A 21,165-nucleotide genomic window follows, 5' to 3' on the forward strand; every position below is an offset into this window, starting at 1 on the left:
CGTGTATACGAGAGATACCAGGAAAAAACAAAGGTTTAATCTCTCCGTGAGCTTTGCGAAGTATTAACAATTGGTTAAAAAGCAGCAGGCACACTAAAAAAGCATGCATTATTATAGAAAATAGACTCTTCCCCCGCAGAAGCATCTGCAAACGTGCCCTTTTAGTGCAGCACGTAATGGCAAAATGTTCATTATTATACTGTACACGTAAAAGCGGAGCGAGTGTGTCTGCAGAATACTAACACTTCTCTTTCAGATTCCTCCAAAAAGCTATTGTCGTTTCGATTCAAAGAGAGGCTCGGTAAATATGCGGGTAAATCCATTCTTTTCCTCCACTGCTACTGGTATTGATGACATAATTCATGTCATTCACAAATAAAGCCACCTAATTTAATGACGTCAATGGTCTGTGCAGTCCCGTTCTGTCACTATTCACGTCTCTTGCTCTCTGGTAAACCGTTGGGTCATTTGTATTCACGTGAAAGCAGTGATTGCTCATCCAATTTGGTGGCCAGAGGGTATGGATTTTTTCATCACTATGTTAAAACAACAACAACAACAACAAACGCTACACGATTATTGAAACTATTTTGCTAAATTACAATGCTATCACAGGCCACTCTGTACATCAGAGCATGAGTGCGTGTGCAGCACTGCACTTGTGTTGAAAAGGGGATTTTAACTGCGTAAAGGCTTTGAAAAAAACCACACGGTTTGAAATGGTGATTTGTATTCATCAACTACATAACAGTCAACATTCAACTGATTCAATACAGTAAAAAAAAGGAAAATTGCGTAGCCATACAATAGTGTGCTCATGCCACAGCCAGTGGATACGCCTATATGAGAGGAAGCTCGAGAGGGACCCTCCAGAGGGTGTTTGGCCTACTCTTCCAAGGTGGCCAAACATCTTGAGTACAGGACTGGCTTTTAGAGCCTATGTTTTAGGAATGTTTTATCGGGATGCTAAGCGTGGTGTCATGGTTGGCACACTGTGCTTGCAATCCAAGTGGCCAGTTTAATTCGTTCGATCTCCCAGCAGTTGAAACAACCGGGAAAGTTTATTAAATCCCCTCCACTCGCCTCTTGTTCACCCAGCAGTATAAATGGGTTCATCACAGGTGATCGGCAAGCTGCATGCTCTTATCAGGTCAAATGTGGGTAATCCCACCTCGACCAAGATGTCTGGTCAGTGGGGAAGAGTAGGCCAAATACTTTCTAGAAGGGGCTCACGAGAGCTCTCACTCATGAGGGCCCGTCTGCCAGCAGGAGCAACAGCAAGACATTATAGGGTTGCACCTTTACCTTTACGCTTTCATGCAAATGCTGACGCCTCAAATTACGAACCAAGACTGAACAGGTGACCAGCCATGAAATGCCACAAAATGTTCAATAGCTAACAATATTAGTTTTTACTCAATTATGACATTTACCTAAATGACTTGGTAGAATATTTCATTATAGTAAAGCTCCGATTATCACGGTTGGCTACGTATGGTGCGAAAGAAGTTCACAGCATACATACATAAACACATTGAGGATTATGCTATTTTGTTACATGGATATGGCATCAGTAAAATTCGATTTATTGAAAAATGAATTTCCACATGAATGAAATACACAGCATGTATTTTTTTGCTCATGAATAAAAAGGCTGTGCAACCACCCCAGTCATTTGTGACCATGCATGTCGAGTAACTGCTTGCCTGAAACAGGATACTGTACTGTGCTGAATCCTACATGGTAGAACTTCTCTCATCCATGATGATGTGAGGTTCGAACATCACAGATCCTGTTTTCCACGATGTTTTCCGAGTATGTACTCAAGTGACACGTGAAAAACATTGCGTATTACAGGCAGGCCATGGAAATGGTTAATATGAGTGTTCAGGAACCATGCAGGCTCCGCAGATACGAATAAGGTGACGGATACGATGTGTCCTGTTGTACGTCTGTACAGTAGACATGTCGCTATGTTTTTCTACTGTTGCACAATGCTCAGAATACATTCACCACCACTTCCAATTGAGTGATGGCCTTAATTATACCAATTAGAGGGTGAGAGAGCAGTACACGTGGGATTTAAGTCAATCTCACCGGTGTCCCACCATCCAGAACCATTCTTGTCAATTGATACTCAAGGGAAGAGCTCCCAAACAAAACACATATCACAACTTTACAGAACTGGTACCTCACACAATACTGAACAAAGTACATCGCACCCAGACGTCGTTATTACATCTGTTATTTGTTGTTACAATTTCATAACGTGAGATTGTAATGCCATTTAAAACTTTAAATTTTAAGAGCAACAATATTTAAGCATGTTAATTACTAGTCATTAATGTGATGTTATCATTATAAAAGATTGACATTCTTTGGGTTAATCGGTAAAGTCACGTAGATAGAAAAAATGATAAAACTAAAATAATAAAAATGAAAATAAAGTGTATAAAAATAAAAAAATATCACGACGTTTCAATCGCAACACAAGCAATCGTCATCAGGAGAAAAAAATAGGGGGAAAGCTGCTGAAGCAGGCTGTTTTAAAGGTTTGAAATGGGTGTAGCCCAAGGGTCATAAACGAAGTGGGTGGAGCTAGTGATGTTAAAGTGAGAAATTTGCATGTGAATGTAAGATCGGAGAGCTACCTCCACGATGAGGGCACGGAGGTGGCCATTGTATTGTGAGAGATTAGCATGTCAATGTAAGATCAGAGATTAGCATGTCAATGTAAGAGATTAGCATGTCAATGTAAGATCGCAGAGCCGCCGCCACCTCGAGGACACGAGCAACGGCGGCTGTGTTAGTGAGACATTTAATCTGTTAATGTAAAATCTGAGATTAGCATGCCAATGCAGACATCACTTACCAATCTTCCAATGCCCAAATAATTAATGGATTCTGATCTCTTTCAGTAGCCCTAAGACTATCATATGAATTCTACTTCTGTATGGCGGGACCAGTATTTAAATCGATTTAACGAAAACATTTTTTTATTTTACTAGGTAAGGCCCACCGAGCTATTTAGCTCTTTTTCAGAAGCAACCTGGCCACAAATGATAGCTCGACGAAGTGGCTTATCATGTGGAAGTTTATAGCAGCCCAATACTCTAAACGCATGTTTCTAAATGTGGAGGGTAAAACCGGACGACCCATACAAAAATCCACATGACCATGGGGGAGAACATGCATACTCCAAATATACAGGCGTTGAGGGTCGGGATCGAACCCACGACCTCCTATATACCAGGCAAGGTAGTTTACATCTCACCACCGCGGTGCCCGTATTATCTGTAGAGTATCCATTGTTGATGGTAGTGGCAGCCAAATAATGGAATGCATTCCAGAGGACATTCACAGGGGAGATGGAACGATGATATCAGATCCTGTGCTCGATGGGCGATTACAAAGCAGGATTGGGAGATTTGTGGAAGTGGGGAGGCCATCAGTACATTGACCGTATCTTCTGCTACTGCTGTAGATGGATCCATTGCTAACTTCCCATGATGTGGCGATTACCAATTGGTATTAATTTTCCTCACCACTGAAATATGAATGTTACAGAAATACAATGTTCTCTGGATTGTAAGACATACCCCAAACTTGTGCCTCATGTCAATAAGGTAATACAGTACAAACTGGAAAATGTGGATGATAATAATAGTACAATTAATCACGTCACAGTGTTCATCTCGTCAATATGACAATCTCCATGGTCAAATTAACAATCAGGCGATGAGTAACCTTAAGTGAATGGTGAAATAATTTATTATCAACCCAAAATTAATGTTACTCAAATTCTGGAAAGCATTTTCTCAGAGCTCACTGTCATTATTTTCAAAGATCTGGTGCATATCAACTTATTTGAGCCCATGGAGCATATTACGTCAATGATAGTACGTCATAAACACACGTGTAATGTACATTAGTAAGTTTGCATTCAATAGTATAAGGGTAATGTAAGCCAGTGCATGAACTCAAAGACCTTTTCAAAATAATTACATTCAGAAGGATAAATACCAGTGTCTTCTCAGATCGATTCTGTTTCTGTAAATCAATACTGACCACAACCCAAGGTCATATAGGAAAGTGTACAGTAGAAACTGAGCAATCATTGGAAGGACATTATCAACCAGTTTAAGTCATAATTGGCTATGATGTTCCCATCCTACCACCTTCTGATGTTAGTTGTGTTTAACACCCATTTCAAACCTTGCACTCTCACAGTCACTTCGCGCGCCGATCCCTTGGTTGCGGCGCTGCGATCTGCCATTAACATGCTAATCTCTCTTTAACATGCTAATTTTCACCTGGCAGCCCTTTGATTGGTGGAAAACCAACCACCGTCGGGTTGGCTACCCACCACTTACATTATAATTGGCTGCTGATATTTGGGCTACGCCCATTTTAAACCTCTTCAAACAGTTTGCCTTTGAAGCTAACCCCCCTTTTCCTGAAGACGACCGCTTGTGTTGCGATCGAAACGTCATCGTTTTTTGTTATTTTTTGTTATTTTCTTTGAACCTATCTACGTGACTTTACCGAAACACCCAAGAATATGAATTCCTGCAGTCACGAAAGCTTTAAGTCAAAATTTAGTCCTACAACAAATTAATTCCAGATGTGTACTGGTAATTTCAGATTTAAAGTTTAAGGAAATATAAAGGTAGTTTATAGTATTATCTGATGTCATGGCTATTAGGTTAGTTATATAAAATACTCCAGGACAAGAACTGTAATTCCAGCACAAAACTAAACTTTCGTGCCACTACAGATAGTAGATACATTTTTTAATGACTACAACAAATTTGTATTGGAATTTCTCAAGTAATATTTGTAATATTTAGCCACATATTTAGACTTACGATTTGTTTTCATGTAAATAACACCAATATTCTGAGTTAGTCAAATCTAGACTCCGAGTTAAATATTGTGTAGCGTACAACAAACGTGCAAACACAGCTTTAAGCAATTTGTTTGCTTGTGGGAAAAAATTAACTAATTGTAGATAAATCGACTTAACACACATTGGGTTTGATTTCTGTTCATGTAACGTACTGCTTTCCTACTTTAAGTGGGGAAAAATTATATATTGGCAGGGATAATTTGGGTGTTTATCCACCTGGACATGAATTAGGCTTTTGGCGTTTTATTGCAAGTCATGGGCGCGAAAATACTTGAGACACGTGTATATCATTACAATACGCTCACATGAGTACATTTATTTATGCAGTGCTGGCAATGTAGCCAAGGTGCAATGGGGATAACATTGCACTATGAACTTGGGAACATGACTTCACCAACCCATCTTTGACTAGCGTGATGAAGCACAGTCAAACAACTCCCAGGACCAACACAATGTCGGAATACTACCTGCATTCAGCATTCAATTGACAAAGGGCTAAATATTATGTTTCATGAATGTTTAAAAGAAGTCAAATACAACATTTGAGTGCGTGAGTGTGTGTTTATTATTGGGTAACATACGTTCATGACAAATTGGACGTCCCATGTCAAATTAGTTAGACGGTATCTCTTAGAGGTCATGGGCTATGACTCTCCATCTAGAAATCCATGCTAGGTTTCTGGTTTCCCAGGCATTGTGGTCAAATAATTAGACAAAAGAATGGCACGCATCAACAAAACGCCCATCACATTTCACGTCAGGGCCATCCAGAGGCAGGGGCAAAGGGGGAAAATTTCCCCTGGCCTCGAACAAAAGCGGACGTCACAACAAGCCTGTTGTTGTGTCGCTAATGAATAAGGAGACACCATGTGGCAATCTGCCCGAGACTCCAGGAACCTCTGGTCGGGATCGAACCCACGACCTCCTATATACCAGGCAAGGTAGTTTACATCTCACCACCGCGGTGCCCGTATTATCTGTAGAGTATCCATTGTTGATGGTAGTGGCAGCCAAATAATGGAATGCATTCCAGAGGACATTCACAGGGGAGATGGAACGATGATATCAGATCCTGTGCTCGATGGGCGATTACACTGCAGGATTGGGAGATTTGTGGAAGTGGGGAGGCCATCAGTACATTGACCGTATCTTCTGCTACTGCTGTAGATGGATCCATTGCTAACTTCCCATGATGTGGCGATTACCAATTGGTATTAATTTTCCTCACCACTGAAATATGAATGTTACAGAAATACAATGTTCTCTGGATTGTAAGACATACGCCAAACTTGTGCCTCATGTCAATAAGGTAATACAGTACAAACTGGAAAATGTGGATGATAATAATAGTACAATTAATCACGTCACAGTGTTCATCTCGTCAATATGACAATCTCCATGGTCAAATTAACAATCAGGCGATGAGTAACCTTAAGTGAATGGTGAAAGAATTTATTATCAACCCAAAATTAATGTTACTCAAATTCTGGAAAGCATTTTCTCAGAGCTCACTGTCATTATTTTCAAAGCTCTGGTGCATATCAACTTATTTGAGCCCATGGAGCATATTACGCCAATGATAGTACGTCATAAACACACGTGTAATGTACATTAGTAAGTTTGCATTCAATAGTATAAGGGTAATGTAAGCCAGTGCATGAACTCAAAGACCTTTTCAAAATAATTACATTCAGAAGGATAAATACCAGTGTCTTCTCAGATCGATTCTGTTTCTGTAAATCAATACTGACCACAACCCAAGGTCATATAGGAAAGTGTACAGTACAAACTGAGCAATCATTGGAAGGACATTATCAACCAGTTTAAGTCATAATTGGCTATGATGTTCCCATCCTACCACCTTCTGATGTTAGTTGTGTTTAACACCCATTTCAAACCTTGCACTCTCACAGTCACTTCACGCGCCGATCCCTTGGTTGCGGCGCTGCGATCTGCCATTAACATGCTAATCTCTCTTTAACATGCTAATTTTCACCTGGCAGCCCTTTGATTGGTGGAAAACCAACCACCGTCGGGTTGGCTACCCACCACTTACATTATAATTGGCTGCTGATATTTGGGCTACGCCCATTTTAAACCTCTTTAAACAGTTTGCCTTGGAAGCTAACCCCCCGTTTCCTGAAGACGACCGCTTGTGTTGCGATCGAAACGTCATCGTTTTTTGTTATTTTTTGATATTTTCTTTGAACCTATCTACGTGACTTTACCGAAAGACCCAAGAATATGAATTCCTGCAGTCACGAAAGCTTTAAGTCAAGATTTAGTCCTACAACAAATTAATTCCAGATGTGTACTGGTAATTTCAGATTTAAAGTTTAAGGAAATATAAAGGTAGTTTATAGTATTATCTGATGTCATGGCTATTAGGTTAGTTATATAAAATACTCCAGGACAAGAACTGTAATTCCAGCACAAAACTAAACTTTCGTGCCACTACAGATAGTAGATACATTTTTTAATGACTACAACAAATTTGTATTGGAATTTCTCAAGTAATATTTGTAATATTTAGCCACATATTTAGACTACGATTTGTTTTCATGTAAATAACACCAATATTCCGAGTTAGTCAAATCTAGACTCCGAGTTAAATATTGTGTAGCATACAACAAACGTGCAAACACAGCTTTAAGCAATTTGTTTGCTTGTGGGAAAAAATAAACTAATTGTAGATAAATCGACTTAACACACATTGGGTTTGATTTCTGTTCATGTAACGTACTGCTTTCCGACTTTACGTGGGGAAAAATTATACATTGGCAGGGATAATTTGGGTGTTTATCCACCTGGACATGAATTAGGCTTTTGGCGTTTTATTGCAAGTCATGGGCGCGAAAATACTTGAGACACGTGTATATTATTACAATACGCTCACATGAGTACATTTATTTATGCAGTGCTGGCAATGTAGCCAAGGTGCAATGGGGATAACATTGCACTATGAACTTGGGAACATGACTTCACCAACCCACCTTTGACTAGCGTGATGAAGCACAGTCAAACAACTCCCAGGACCAACACAATGTCGGAATACTACCTGCATTCAGCATTCAATTGACAAAGGGCTAAATATTATGTTTCATGAATGTTTAAAAGAAGTCAAATACAACATTTGAGTGCGTGAGTGTGTGTTTATTATTGGGTACCATACGTTCATGACAAATTGGACGTCCCATGTCAAATTAGTTAGACGGTATCTCTTAGAGGTCATGGGCTATGACTCTCCATCTAGAAATCCATGCTAGGTTTCTGGTTTCCCAGGCATTGTGGTCAAATAATTAGACAAAAGAATGGCACGCATCAACAAAACGCCCATCACATTTCATGTCAGGGCCATCCAGAGGCAGGGGCAAAGGGGGAAAATTTCCCCTGGCCTCGAACAAAAGCGGACGTCACAACAAGCCTGTTGTTGTGTCGCTAATGAATAAGGAGACACCATGTGGCAATCTGCCCGAGACTCCAGGAACCTCTGGGCGGCTATGATTAAAGTTGCACAATAAGATGCTGCATTTCGCTGTTTACATTCATAGAATGCTGTGAAATATACCATCAGATTACAACCTGATAGAGTTCATCACCTCAGTATTGAGCTTAAAAAAAATACCATGTTATAATAATGGCAATCACAAGTGGCATTCAACACAGTATTATTCAAGCCAAAATAAAAAAACGTAACCCGTACATGAATAAGACTGCACCAGAGGAAAAATGCATGTTTATTTAGCTTGTCCCAAATGATAACTGCAAGAGAAACCTGGGGCATTCGTCTGCCAGTAGGGGGGGTGATTATTGTACAATCACAATGGAGTAATTTTACGAGTATATTTTTAATTCGGCAAATTTTGACCGTGACGCCTGCACACAATGACCTACTCTTGCGAATGTTATGCGATTTTTAACGTCCACTGTAAAACAGATGGCAGGTAGTATCACTTGGGTCGTTATACTCGCAGTCATTATTATAATCAGTAATCAGGGTGACCACTGGCTATAAACCGTGAATCTCTGCAACGACGGTAGACGCGCGACCACTGGGCCGCATCACAACCTTAACATATCCTGGATTTGAAGCTTCCCTGCTGTGATTGTCTCACCTGATGACGATCCGTTGTGTTGCGATCGAAACGTCGTGATCTATTATTTTCTACCTACGTGACTTTACTGAAAGAACCAAAGAGTATATATCCTGTCCGGACTTAAAACTTTCGTGACTGCAGGAATTCATATTCTTGGTTTTTTCGGTAAAGTCACATAGATAGAAAATAAAAATAAAATAATTTTTTTTATGAAGATAATAAATTGAAAATAATAAAAAAAAACAAAAAACCTACGACGTTTCGATCGCCTGATGACGATCGCTTGTGTTGCTTTTATTATTTTCAATTTATTATTTTTATTTCCTTTTAAATTTCATTTTTATTTTCTATCTACGTGACTTTACCGAAAGAACCAAGAATATGAACATCATGTCCTGTGATGGGCGACGTTTTGGGCAGTGATCCTTATTCATCGCAGAAAGAGGTTAGAGAGATGGAGTGAATAATAGTTGGTGACAGCACTTTGTTTCTAGATGAATAGTCTTACATTGGCATACGAACAGTTACAGTATTACTCAAGGTAGCTTCAGAATAAAGAACTTGGTAATGTAAAAAAAATGAATAAAATATGCTACTTTAATTTGCGTACAGCTGAAACACCAACCCACCAGGGCAAACATGCTTGACTTTTGAAAGCAATAACTTTCAGAGTTATGCAAAGCCTTTTATGTGTTTTTTTAGGCTATATTTTCAATAGAACCCAAGTGATAAGAGCTGTTGTGACATGATTCTCCAGTGTAAGCAATTTGAATGAAAAGCCAAAACAGACGTTTGTCCAATAGACGAAATGAACCATTAAGTTCTCGGAATGGGCGTTGTTAACCCATGCTGCGACGCCTACAGATTACGATGCAAACGGATTGTTGCTTTTGTTTAATTTTAGAAGGGAAGTGCCGGTTAGTGTGTATGTTTATTGTTTTACTCTTAAACAACAGCCACACAAATCAATAAATAAATGTGTAAGTGCACATGTACTTTGGCACAAGATTATATCGCTACGGTACAAGTAACATTTTTAAAATACAAAGTGTTTTGGGCGAGTGGAACAAGAACGACACTCCGATGTATCCAGGGATTTATTTCAGCAGGGGTTTGTCCGGGTTGGTAACTCGGAATATATTTATGCACACCACATTCAGTCTACCACCTGTCACTGCAATGTCAGATGTCTTTCTCCGGTCTATCAGCAACCAGAAAATTAGCAAGTGAGAAATTAAGCTGTGACTCTAACAGTGTCTGTAAATGCGTTTTCATATAAGAATTTAAATGTTTGATAAAAGGGTGCCGCTTGAGTTGTGGCTTTTTTGACTGCATTGTTTTACAACCTTAAATGTACAGTTGAACTCGTTATCCAAGCCTCACAGTATCCGCTTTTCCAATTATCTGCACTCAAACTGCTCAAAATATCATTATGCGTGTTTGCCCGTGGTTCACAGACAGTTCACCCACATCTTCTTATTATCTTGCACTTATCCGTGGATAAGTCATTTGGAAGTGGTCTCCCAGAAGCATGAACTTAATCCTATTATACACAACTTTTTTTGCGGATAAGAGGGGAGTGACCCAAACGTTACATCAAATTTATTCTATTATCCATGTCTATCCAAAAGCATCGACGCAGACGACAGGACTCAATTCGGCTATAATATTGACGTCAACATTACGACGTATAAGACGTATCTCAACAAACATAAAATGTAAACATTTCTATCATCGCTATTTCGCATTTTTAACTTTCTGTGAAGAAATGTGCGAATGTATAATTCAGGAGCTCATTCCTTCTTTAGAGTGCAAAATGCTGCTTGATAGTGTGTTACATTTATTCCTGTAATTTTCTAATTAACCTACAGGGTAATGCAACGACTTCACGATGGTCTGTATACAGTATTTTCCAGCTCAGACGCTTATAGAGCAACAAGCAGAGCTGAGTCGGCGTTTACATTTTACACTTAATTAAGGGGATGGTATATTTTTTTACAACCGTAATTTATTTCCTTTGGAAACATGAGCAACAAAACGGTGTATGCGACACGCTCCACGCAAAATTGCTTTCCTCTTACGACGTTCATCTACATCGTATATTTTCATGGTGGCGCAGTGTTAGCATTGAGTATTCCGCACATGTGATGCTGTGCCGTTTTCAACACACAGCCCACGCTTGGTGTCACAGTCAGGTCACCCGACTGCGATGAATTTGTTGTCGTTTACTCGAGGGCTTTTGCATGCCCAGACCACTATCTTAATACAATCATCATTACCATCATCATTCATGACCCATCCACTGCTGGATGAATGGTTCCTGCGAGTCATCGCAAAGCCCTGTGAGGAATTGGCTTCAACACGATGTACTTTGAATAGTGACATGACATCGGCGAAAATGTTTCGTGTAGTTCGTTTACGGTTTGTTATATTAAACCCTTCTATGGCCTAAATTAGTTGAAAAGGTAAAGGAATGATCCATAGTAAATGCAGTATTGTACTTTGTAACCATTAAGAATGGCACAACTTTGGCATTCCAACTCCCTTTAGTAAAGGTGCAGTCTTTCAATGACTTGCTCACACCTCTGCTGGCGGAAGAGCTCTCACTCGCGTGAGTTCTACAGAGCCCCTCTGGGGGGTATTTTGTTTGCTTTGGTATCACTGCATCTATAAATAAACACATTTTTGTTGCCAAAAAGTTGGCAACGAATGCACATTTGTACATTTAAGCCAATATGCAGGTTATACTGCATTCCACACTATGTATTATATGTAAATTACAGGATGCGTACCAATTTGCACACAACTCTCCATTAAAATCTAAACTCCAGTAGTGGTCTTCAAATGGCCATCATTCGAAGACCACTACGTGGCAAAGTCGCAGCCGTTTTGGCGTAAAATCGGATCCATTCCACGAGTTTGCAATTGACGTGCAGTTAATTCTGCACGAAAATCCATCCATTCCACCGCCACTCACGCCACGATTGTAGAGTGGCTTGCCCAAAGAGGGCAGGGTTAAGGGGGCATGGCCGGTGATGGAGGTAAATCTCCTTCACCGTGCAGAATCGGATCAATCACGTTCCGGAAGAGTGGCTGCGGGAAGCGTGCTGAGAATGCGTGGTTGCCCTCGTCCGCACAAATGCACGTGGCTGCCTGTCGCCTTCCAGTCGACAACTTGTTTCAAAATTTCCAAACGAATATAGATATTGCACTGTGTTTGAGTTGTACGCCTTCTGGTGTCATCTGGTCCAACACCAATGGGGACTAGGCTCTAAAGAAAGCCGTCTCGGGTGTGGACCAATCAACTTCAAGGACAGTGCATATTATTATCATTATCATAGTTGCTTCTTTTTGTTTGCTTTTTTTACTACTTGTGTTGTGGTTATTGCAAACATGATGCCTTGAATAAAGGTGTCAGTTTTGTACCAGTTTAAAAGGGTAAAAACCTATTACTAAATATAGAACAGGTTTTCGGGTCTAGACGGTGTGCACACATCTGTAACCCAGTGCTTTGGAGGCAACGGTTGGTGGATCATCATCAGCTGCAACAGCAGCACCACAAACATTATCATTACTGGATTATAACCACGATCGTGTTCGAATTGTTTTCATCGTCATATAACGTCATTATCTATTGCCGTCAGCATTATTGTTAAAAGGAGCGCTCGGTCATGTTTGGATTTATGCCAGGATTTGGCAGCTTTTGCAGAGCGGCACAAAACTTTAGCGAAGCCGGTTGTAATGTTCAAAGAAACGTCGTACAAAATTGTAAAAAATTTCGCTTTCCTTATCAAAATTCCGATTTGCTGAAACCCCAAAATCAATCGCCGCATTTGCCCAGGTGACAACTTGATTTGCTAGGCTTTATCGGGTGGCAGAGGGCTGTACTTCGAACTGACATCATATGTACACGATGTGAACCAAAAAATAAAGCCCAATTATGAATCACTCGCGCGCGTGTGTGTTGCTCCACTCTTTGAGTGTACCGGGCCTGGCACAGGCGCTGTGGTTATGTCACCACCACTTAGTGGCGAATGGTGCCTGTTGTTGTTATTCTGCTCGACACCAAGGTGTGGAATTGCAGCGTTAATTGTAGAGAGAGTGTATGCGTGCTCGCGTGTGATGGGGAGCTGTGGTGTAGCGGTGAGCGCGCTGCACTACGAAACCGGCCGCACGGGTTCGATTCCTGCTCACGGCCACCACCAGAATCGGTACTGGGCCTCCCCTAGGTCGACTCAGCCTCAAACGAGTACCTGGTGCGATCTGTAGACATCAGCGCTGAGAGACATAGGCGGCCAGGCGTGATGTTGACCACTTACCCCCCTCGTGTGCCGGACCGGCCTTCATAGGTGCGTGCTAACAGCACTTGCCCCAAAAGTCCGTGAAGGCTATACAGGGGGATCATTGTCTTTGTTTTGTTTGTGCGTGATGGACAGATCGCGGTTTGGTCAGCGTGGTGCATGGGTGTGCGATGTCTTCATTGCGAGGCCGAAATTTCTGTCGAAACTCCTCCAGCTGTTGATTGGCTGACGTTTTTAGGTTTTTTGAGGAATGAAGCTCCAGCCATTTTGCTTGGTGAATTGAGGCAAATAATTAGTTAAATTCGTTTCGTGCAATCACGTTTGCAGACTTTCTGGATTTTGACAGAATTTTACAAAAACGTTAAAGTCATATGTATGTGAATTGGGCCACTGGTTCAAATGGCCGTAAAAAAACAAGTCTAAGTAACGTCTTGCTCAAATGAGCATTGAAGACAGTGCGCCTGTCCACAGCCCTGATTAGTGGTAGAAATTTCACATTCCGATGGCAGGGACCAGTGTATTCGTAGGACAACGACTGTTGCCTTCCCTGCAAAAGTGGTACTCGTTTCATCAACCCTGGACATGTCTGGGTTGAGCCAACCCCCAACTAGGATTTGAACTCTTAAACTTACACCTGCCTGTACGAATGGGCCCTTGGTTATACAAATGTCTACGAATCCCAGCTACTTCAATACTGCACTAATTATTCCAATATTCTGTTATTTCAGAGTTGTATCTTTCATGATTTTACAATAATTACCTGCATGTATCAACTAAACTATGTTTTTATTTTACCAGGCAAGGTCCATAGCTCTTTTTCAGAAGCGACCAAGCCATGAATAATAGCTTAACGAAGTGGCATCTCATCACGTCTTTAATTGACGGCAGCCAAATAATCTAAATGAATAATTGCTCCTGAAATGTGGAGGGAAAAAACAGAGAACCTTGAGAAAAATCCACACGACCACGGGGAGTACATGCAAACTCCAAATATACAGGCGTTTGACGGTCGGGATCGAATCGAAGACCGCCTGCATACCAGGCGAGGTAGTTAGCACCTCGTCACCGTGGCACCCCATGTGAATATGTCTTGAGGAAACGTCATTATTTCTAACTGGTTTCTTTTGGGTTATGTCGTGCAGGTGTGACACCATGTGTGACTATATCTCTTCACCACCATACAGAGCTAATCAAGTCAGGCGTTTCTCGTTCTTCAACATTCCTCCGATTATGGTGATAAACCGAATCAATTGGTGTGTGTCCATCACGTGAAAACTTCATTCGCTTGGCTCTGTCGGATGGTTGAGGCTAAGTTAAAACAAAAACGGACATTATACACTGACGCGATGATCTAACTCAAATAAAAGAACACACAATTATGGATCACAAAATTGGTCGTGAAAGCCGACGTATACCATTCAAAAACACGTTACGTTGCAAGTAAAGGAATTATATTGATGTAGTCATATACAGTAGTGTGGAGAAATCGCAGCGTTGTCATGTCAAATAAGAGCCAAGCTACAGACGAGAATATAAAGGGGACCTCACTCTTCCTCGCCTACAATGCGGAGAATCACGAAGTTAGACAGTTTTCACTCTTTGATAAAGGCTTAAAACACAATGGCTCTTCGAGAAACTATCCTGTTCATTTGATCCAAAGGGAAGAAAGATAACAGTAAAATAAGTGCATCACTCACGCTTGAAACCGCCAGTATGCGTGGTAAGCGTTTATCACCACCACACTGTGAAATAATGTAATTACTCCATACAATATCCAGAGTGGGATGTAACTTGACATAAGAGGTAGCCTCGGGTAGTAACAACATTGTGCACATATGAGCTGGGCAGTGTTTAGAGATAACCTTAAACAAATCGTTTGGTGATCCTGATATGTTAGCAGTTGCCCACCAACGCAAATAACAAAATAACACGTTTGGCAATAACACTTTGGCATTAAAAGGAATATATATATATATTTAAAAATATGTTCTAATCCGCATATTTTTGCTTGTAGAAATTATATGTTCATTGTGGATTTTCAAAAACATTGCAAAACAATGGTGTTCAGTTTGCAAAGACACCTTCATGCGAGGAAGGATAATCAATTTGCAGGTAACGTATTACAGTTATTGTTAAAGCCATTCTTCCGATTTTTCTCTACCTGGCATGATAGACTGAGAAATTATAAAACCAATATGGATTTGGAAATTTATTTAATTGGCTATAAATAACGGCAGCCAAGGACTGGAACGTGTCTGAGAGAAAGTCCATTGAGGAGATGGAGGAATAAAATCAAGTCACGTGCTGCATAGATTTTTGCATCGTGGGATCATGAGGGTTGGCGGTAGCATGAGGGCTTCATCCAGCAGTGGATTGACCATGCCTGGATCACGATATGATACTGCACAGTACTGAACCATTTGCAACTTGTACATTTCCTTGCATTGTAAGATTAACATTGACAAGAACAATTCACCGATTAACTCTCATTGTTTTTTAAGTTAATGGAAGCGGCAATATTGCACCGTTTTCATAATGGCTTATGATAACATGTTATAATACAATGTTTTATAAAGTATGTACCAATTAGAATATAGATATATATTTAGTCCTTTCCTCATCCCCTGCTTAATTCCGTTCATAAATGCCATTGTAGTGGACCAAACAACAATGTACATAACACGAATAGATCACACGTAAAAAGAGAAAATTATATCGCGTGCAAAACTTATTTAAAATCACTTTTTTTTTTAATATCGATGTTGGTAGCTGGGTTCATATCGCAATGTGCTAAGCGGTGTGCCACCACTCCCCTCCAACTAGAAGTCTACGTGAATATCAATAACATTGCACTTTTATCAAAGAGAGAGAATATATGAAACTTCATCATGATCACCATCATTACAAATATTCAATCCAGTGCTGGTGTAAGGCCTCTTACAAGCTGGCCACACCTCTCATGATCCTGCGATGTAACTATCAATCAATGTCCATTTTTAAGAAGTGCGATTCGCAGTGTATCAAAACACTTGTACAGAAAAATAAAATCAGAAGAAAAAAGTATATCAGCGATACCAACACAAATTAAAACTCCAACTAGCCACCTGCAATTTAACTTATTTCCTCGCTCCGTATGGCAACTGCGGTTAGGGAAATAACAACTGAGTTTCCAGTGTTGTGACACACTAGATTAATGATCTCTGTATTCACCATTGTAAGTGGGAACTTCCTGACAATCAATGGCAGGGCCAATGTTCATGTTCTGCACAATGAAAACATTAATGACAAAGAGTGTCTCAATGAAATGAATACATTTCTGTATGTTCATTTTCAGTAGTGAGAAATAAAAAGCAATGTGAAAATACGAACAATATGGTCATTCAGTTAAATTATTTCAAGTTTATTTTGTGAACACAGAGGCCAGGAGTCTAACGTAGAAAAATCGACCTCGGTCACCAAAATAAAAAAAGCAGTAACACAAACTAAAGTACAACAATGAATAAATTATAAATCAGATGAAAACATAACCACATATAAATCACAACAAAAACAGCCGCATTAAAGCGAAAACATTGAATTAATCATGAGTCAATATTTAATTGAATTAAATCCTGCAATTAAAGTTGGCGGAGAACAACTAATTTTTAAAACAGGTTCTCGATACATTGAAATAGTTTCATGTGATTATTGTATTATTGTAATAAATTAGTGGGCTTTTTCACCAAGCCTAATACGTGTCGCAAGTTTAAAGTGATTTATATGCCGAGGCAGAATAAACAAACACACACTCATTATCACAATATTGTATTGTGAAACACATCGTATCCATGTGCCGAGTACCTACTCTTCTCCATACACTTCAAACTCTCTGCGGAAAATGCAATTTGCACATTTAATGTATGACCCTGATATTCTGGACTCATCTGCAGATAAGAGCAGTACCGTAATCGAGAAGTGGTGAAAAAATATTCCAATCATCCACAGTTATCCGATGATAATGAGTCAGTAGAAGTGATCTCCTGGCAGCAACAAATTCATCTTGTTATCTGCTGTTTTCTGTGGTTAAGAGGAGTAAAACCCAGAAGCAGGAGCGAAATCATAATATTTTCTGTGTTTATCCACAGACAGGCGCCTAGACGACACAAACAATCTCCCCGGATAATAGGATTCGTGACCAAAGCCCCTCGCATTCAGAACGCTGGGTGTAATGGTCCGCACACTGCACTTGTAATGCAGTGGTCGCTGGTTCAATCTACCGGCGAGGCAGTTGAAGTAATGTCCACCCGGCAGTATAAATGGGCAAACCACAATTAATCGATTGGCAGATCGCGTGTGGTTGGATAAAGTGCCAGTACTCTGACCTCTTCCAGAGGTCGCAGTAGTTGAAACAATGGTACAAGTTTCTTAAATCACCCCTCCCCTCCGTCCCACCCCGGCCTCTGTTCACCCAGCAGTATTAATGGGTAAACAACAGTTTGTTGATAGGCAGCATGTGTGTGGGGGTGGGCGGTAGAGTAGTGGTTAGCGCATTGGGCAACGAACCAGTGACAATTATTTGAACCAGTCCTGGGCCTCCCCTAGGTCGACTCAGTCTCAAATGAGTACCTGGTGAACATCGCCACTGGGGAAACAAAGGCGGCCGGGCATGGTTCAGGCCACTCACGTCCCTTGTGTGCGGTGCCAGTCGTCATAGGCGGTAGCTAACAGCATGTGTAAAAAAAACCATCTCTAAGGCAATATGGGGTATCTTTGTCTTGGGGGCTAAAGTGTGGGCACTCCCAGCTTTTGCAATATGTTTGGCCAGTGTGAAAGACTAGGCCAAAATACCATCTCGAGAGGCTATTGTGAGCTTCCTCTAGTGGAGTCACTTCCACCAGCAGTGGCACGAGCAAGTAATTTCCGGGACTGAACCTTTCCTTAAAAACTTTTTACCCCCAGCTCACTATTGACACTGTCAGGAAGCAAATTAAGGGTGTGTCGTCGTCACATTAATCTTTAGCGTACAGATGCACACATGCACCATGTGTGTATACTGTACAAACTGATGTACAATGTGGACGATAAAAAAATGCAAACAATGTTGATGGGTCTTCTTGGTTCTTTCGGTAAAGTCACGTAGAAGGGAAATAATAATATATAAAAAAAACATAATAAAATAATTCTCACGACGTTTCGGCCACAACGCAAGCAGCCGTCCTCAGGTGAAGAACAGGTCTGTCGGGAAAACATTCAGACGCTGTCTTTCCGACAGACCTGTTCTCCACCTGAGGATGACTGCTTGCGTTGTGGCCGAAACGTCGTGAGAATTATTTTATTATGTTTTATTTTTATTATTTTATTATTTCCCTTCTACGTGACTTTACCGAAAGAACCAACAAGAAGATGAATCCCTGCAGTCACGAAAGCTTTAAATCGAAATGTTGATGGGTGTTTTTTTTATCTTGCATAACAATGCTTCCACTCACATTGCTCACGGTTTACAGGCTGCAATCTTTGACTGTGGGGTTAAAACATCTCAGCCTTGCACCTTACAACCCAGAACTGGCCCCTGGCAACAACTGTCTGTTAAAATAAAACCTCAGGGGATAGTCTGGGTTTTCTCATTTGTTCACAGAGAATCATACAAGATGTTGTTTTAGAAATGTAATTTTTGAGGCACTCTGGATATATTTTTGTTTAAACCGAGGTTTAAAAAAATAAATAACGGCATGTATTAGTTATAGTTTTCGTTCTATACGATTGTGCACCATCGCCAATGTTTAGGCATGTACTAGGGATGTTCCTGATTTTCAGATGAATCCAAAAAATATATATATCAGAAAATCTGGCCTCGATCCAGAAATGTTGTATGATTAAATGTTTTCTTTGTTTTGATTTCATCAGAATGTATGACATCACAGGGAATGACGCCACATATTACATCACATTTGTTTTGTTCCTGTCAAATTAGTGTCACATGGAATCGGGTGACGTCACCAGTGTTATCATGAAGACGCGTTAAATTATCACGTAATGTATACGATCCAAAACCCTCATTATATCTGCAATGGTCCTTAAAAATGTTAAATCCAAAATGTTTAAATTGCAATCTTATCCCAAATATAAATCATAAAAAACTAAATCTTCATAGCACATGCGCTATGAAGAAGGACAATTGCCTGAAGTGCATATTGTATCATTTTCCCTTTAAAGGGCACACTTTTATTGACAAATGTGTTGAGTTTTTTGTTGTTTGTGCTTTTGCACCACTATCAATGCAGCATCACCAAATAATTCACCTTGTAAATAGTGTAATTTACATTGCTTTTAGAGATAACTATTACTCTTCAATTAAAACAATCACTGAGAATATGTGATGTTAGCCATGGCTGGGCAATTAACGCGAGTGTAGCGCATCGTGTGCTAACTACCAGACCCACTACTCCTTCCCAGGTTGATAGATTAAATTGCAACATAATATTAAATAAGCAGATGTATCAATGGCCCTGTTATAATTGATAATCCAAGTTAATTTTGTTTTCTAATACCATGCCAATGCAGGTAAAGTGTCCGAAACGTCTAAATCTATAAACTACATGATACAGCACAATTTGTAATGTACAGAGAATATTTTTAAAATGCAAACATAAGTACAACAAATATTCAAATACCAACATTTTTACATTTTTTCTAAAAAGACAACAATAACAAGTAAAAATTATAGATCTATATTTTAGTAGATTGGCCTAATGCTGTCTTGATAGGAATCATGGCAATATTATTTTCCCGATGAAAATCATGATGTTCAAGGGTCATTTTATATAATTGCACCTTTCAATGGTGGTCATTATTGTTTATGACTTATCTTATTTTACGATAATGTGGGAAAAGATGGTGGAATACATTGTTTTATAATTTGAGCGGGTAAGGTCTGTGATACTTGGTATTGCTGAAATGCATGACAACATTTATCATTGCTGACATTATAAATTATGATAATCATTTCCATTTCATTACACTGTATGCCATATAAGCATAGTAATAAAAGTAATGTTCAGCCCTTCATCAATACATTGCCAGGTGAAGGATTATACAACGTTATTTGAGTGGGAAGTCATAACTGCCATGACCTTCCTCCATTTCATTTAAACAGACAGAAATATATGCATTATGCACATTTCTCTTGACAGATTAAATGGGTTATATTAATATTGCCGCATATAATTTTATCTCAAGACATTTAATATTGCGTACAAAAGATGTGCAGCGTATACATTACCTTCACATGACAGGTGACCATCTCGACATGGAGAGAATTGCCTTAACCTTGTTTGCCATGAAACGGTAGCTATTCTCTGCACGAGTAATGCCGAATGCCGAATGCCGAATTGGAAATTGCCACAAACCACTCCCATTTGCAACGCGGAGAAGCACAAGTGATGAGTCCCAATACTCATCCCACTAACGTGCAACTTTACACAATCAACGACTGATTTTTTTTAATAGTAATACATTATGTATGTATATACAAATAATGTGGGGATGCTTTATTGGCAGTGGTGCACAAGCACAATCAACAAAAACTCAACACATTCGTCAATAACACCATGTGGCCTTAAAGTATATATAGAAAATCGGCAATGTTTCTGGAAATGGCCCTTCTTGATAGTGAGATTAAACAATTATTTCTAAAAGTTTAAAAATAAAAACGATTATGTGCAATACAAAAATGCTACGTAAAAATATGATCACGTGCAATATGCCTGACATGTGGCCAATATTTATTTATTTTAAGGCAATGGTATTGACAAATGTGTTGAATCATTTTATATATACTGTATAAGGAGCGAGGTGTCCAATATAGCTTAGTATATATTTC

The 21,165-nt window shown here is 39.8% G+C and overlaps 1 protein-coding gene across 2 annotated transcripts in view; it reads right to left on the reverse strand.

The window, feature by feature from the left end:
* Positions 1 to 21,165, reverse strand: part of PLCB1 (phospholipase C beta 1) — a 189,317-nt gene that overhangs the window by 159,778 nt on the left and 8,374 nt on the right. The gene's annotated exons all lie outside the window — the stretch shown is intronic.

The sequence above is a fragment of the Lampetra planeri genome, chromosome 7, assembly GCF_965212315.1.
Source record: "Lampetra planeri chromosome 7, kcLamPlan1.2.h2, whole genome shotgun sequence".
Classification (NCBI taxonomy): Eukaryota; Metazoa; Chordata; class Hyperoartia; order Petromyzontiformes; family Petromyzontidae; genus Lampetra; species Lampetra planeri.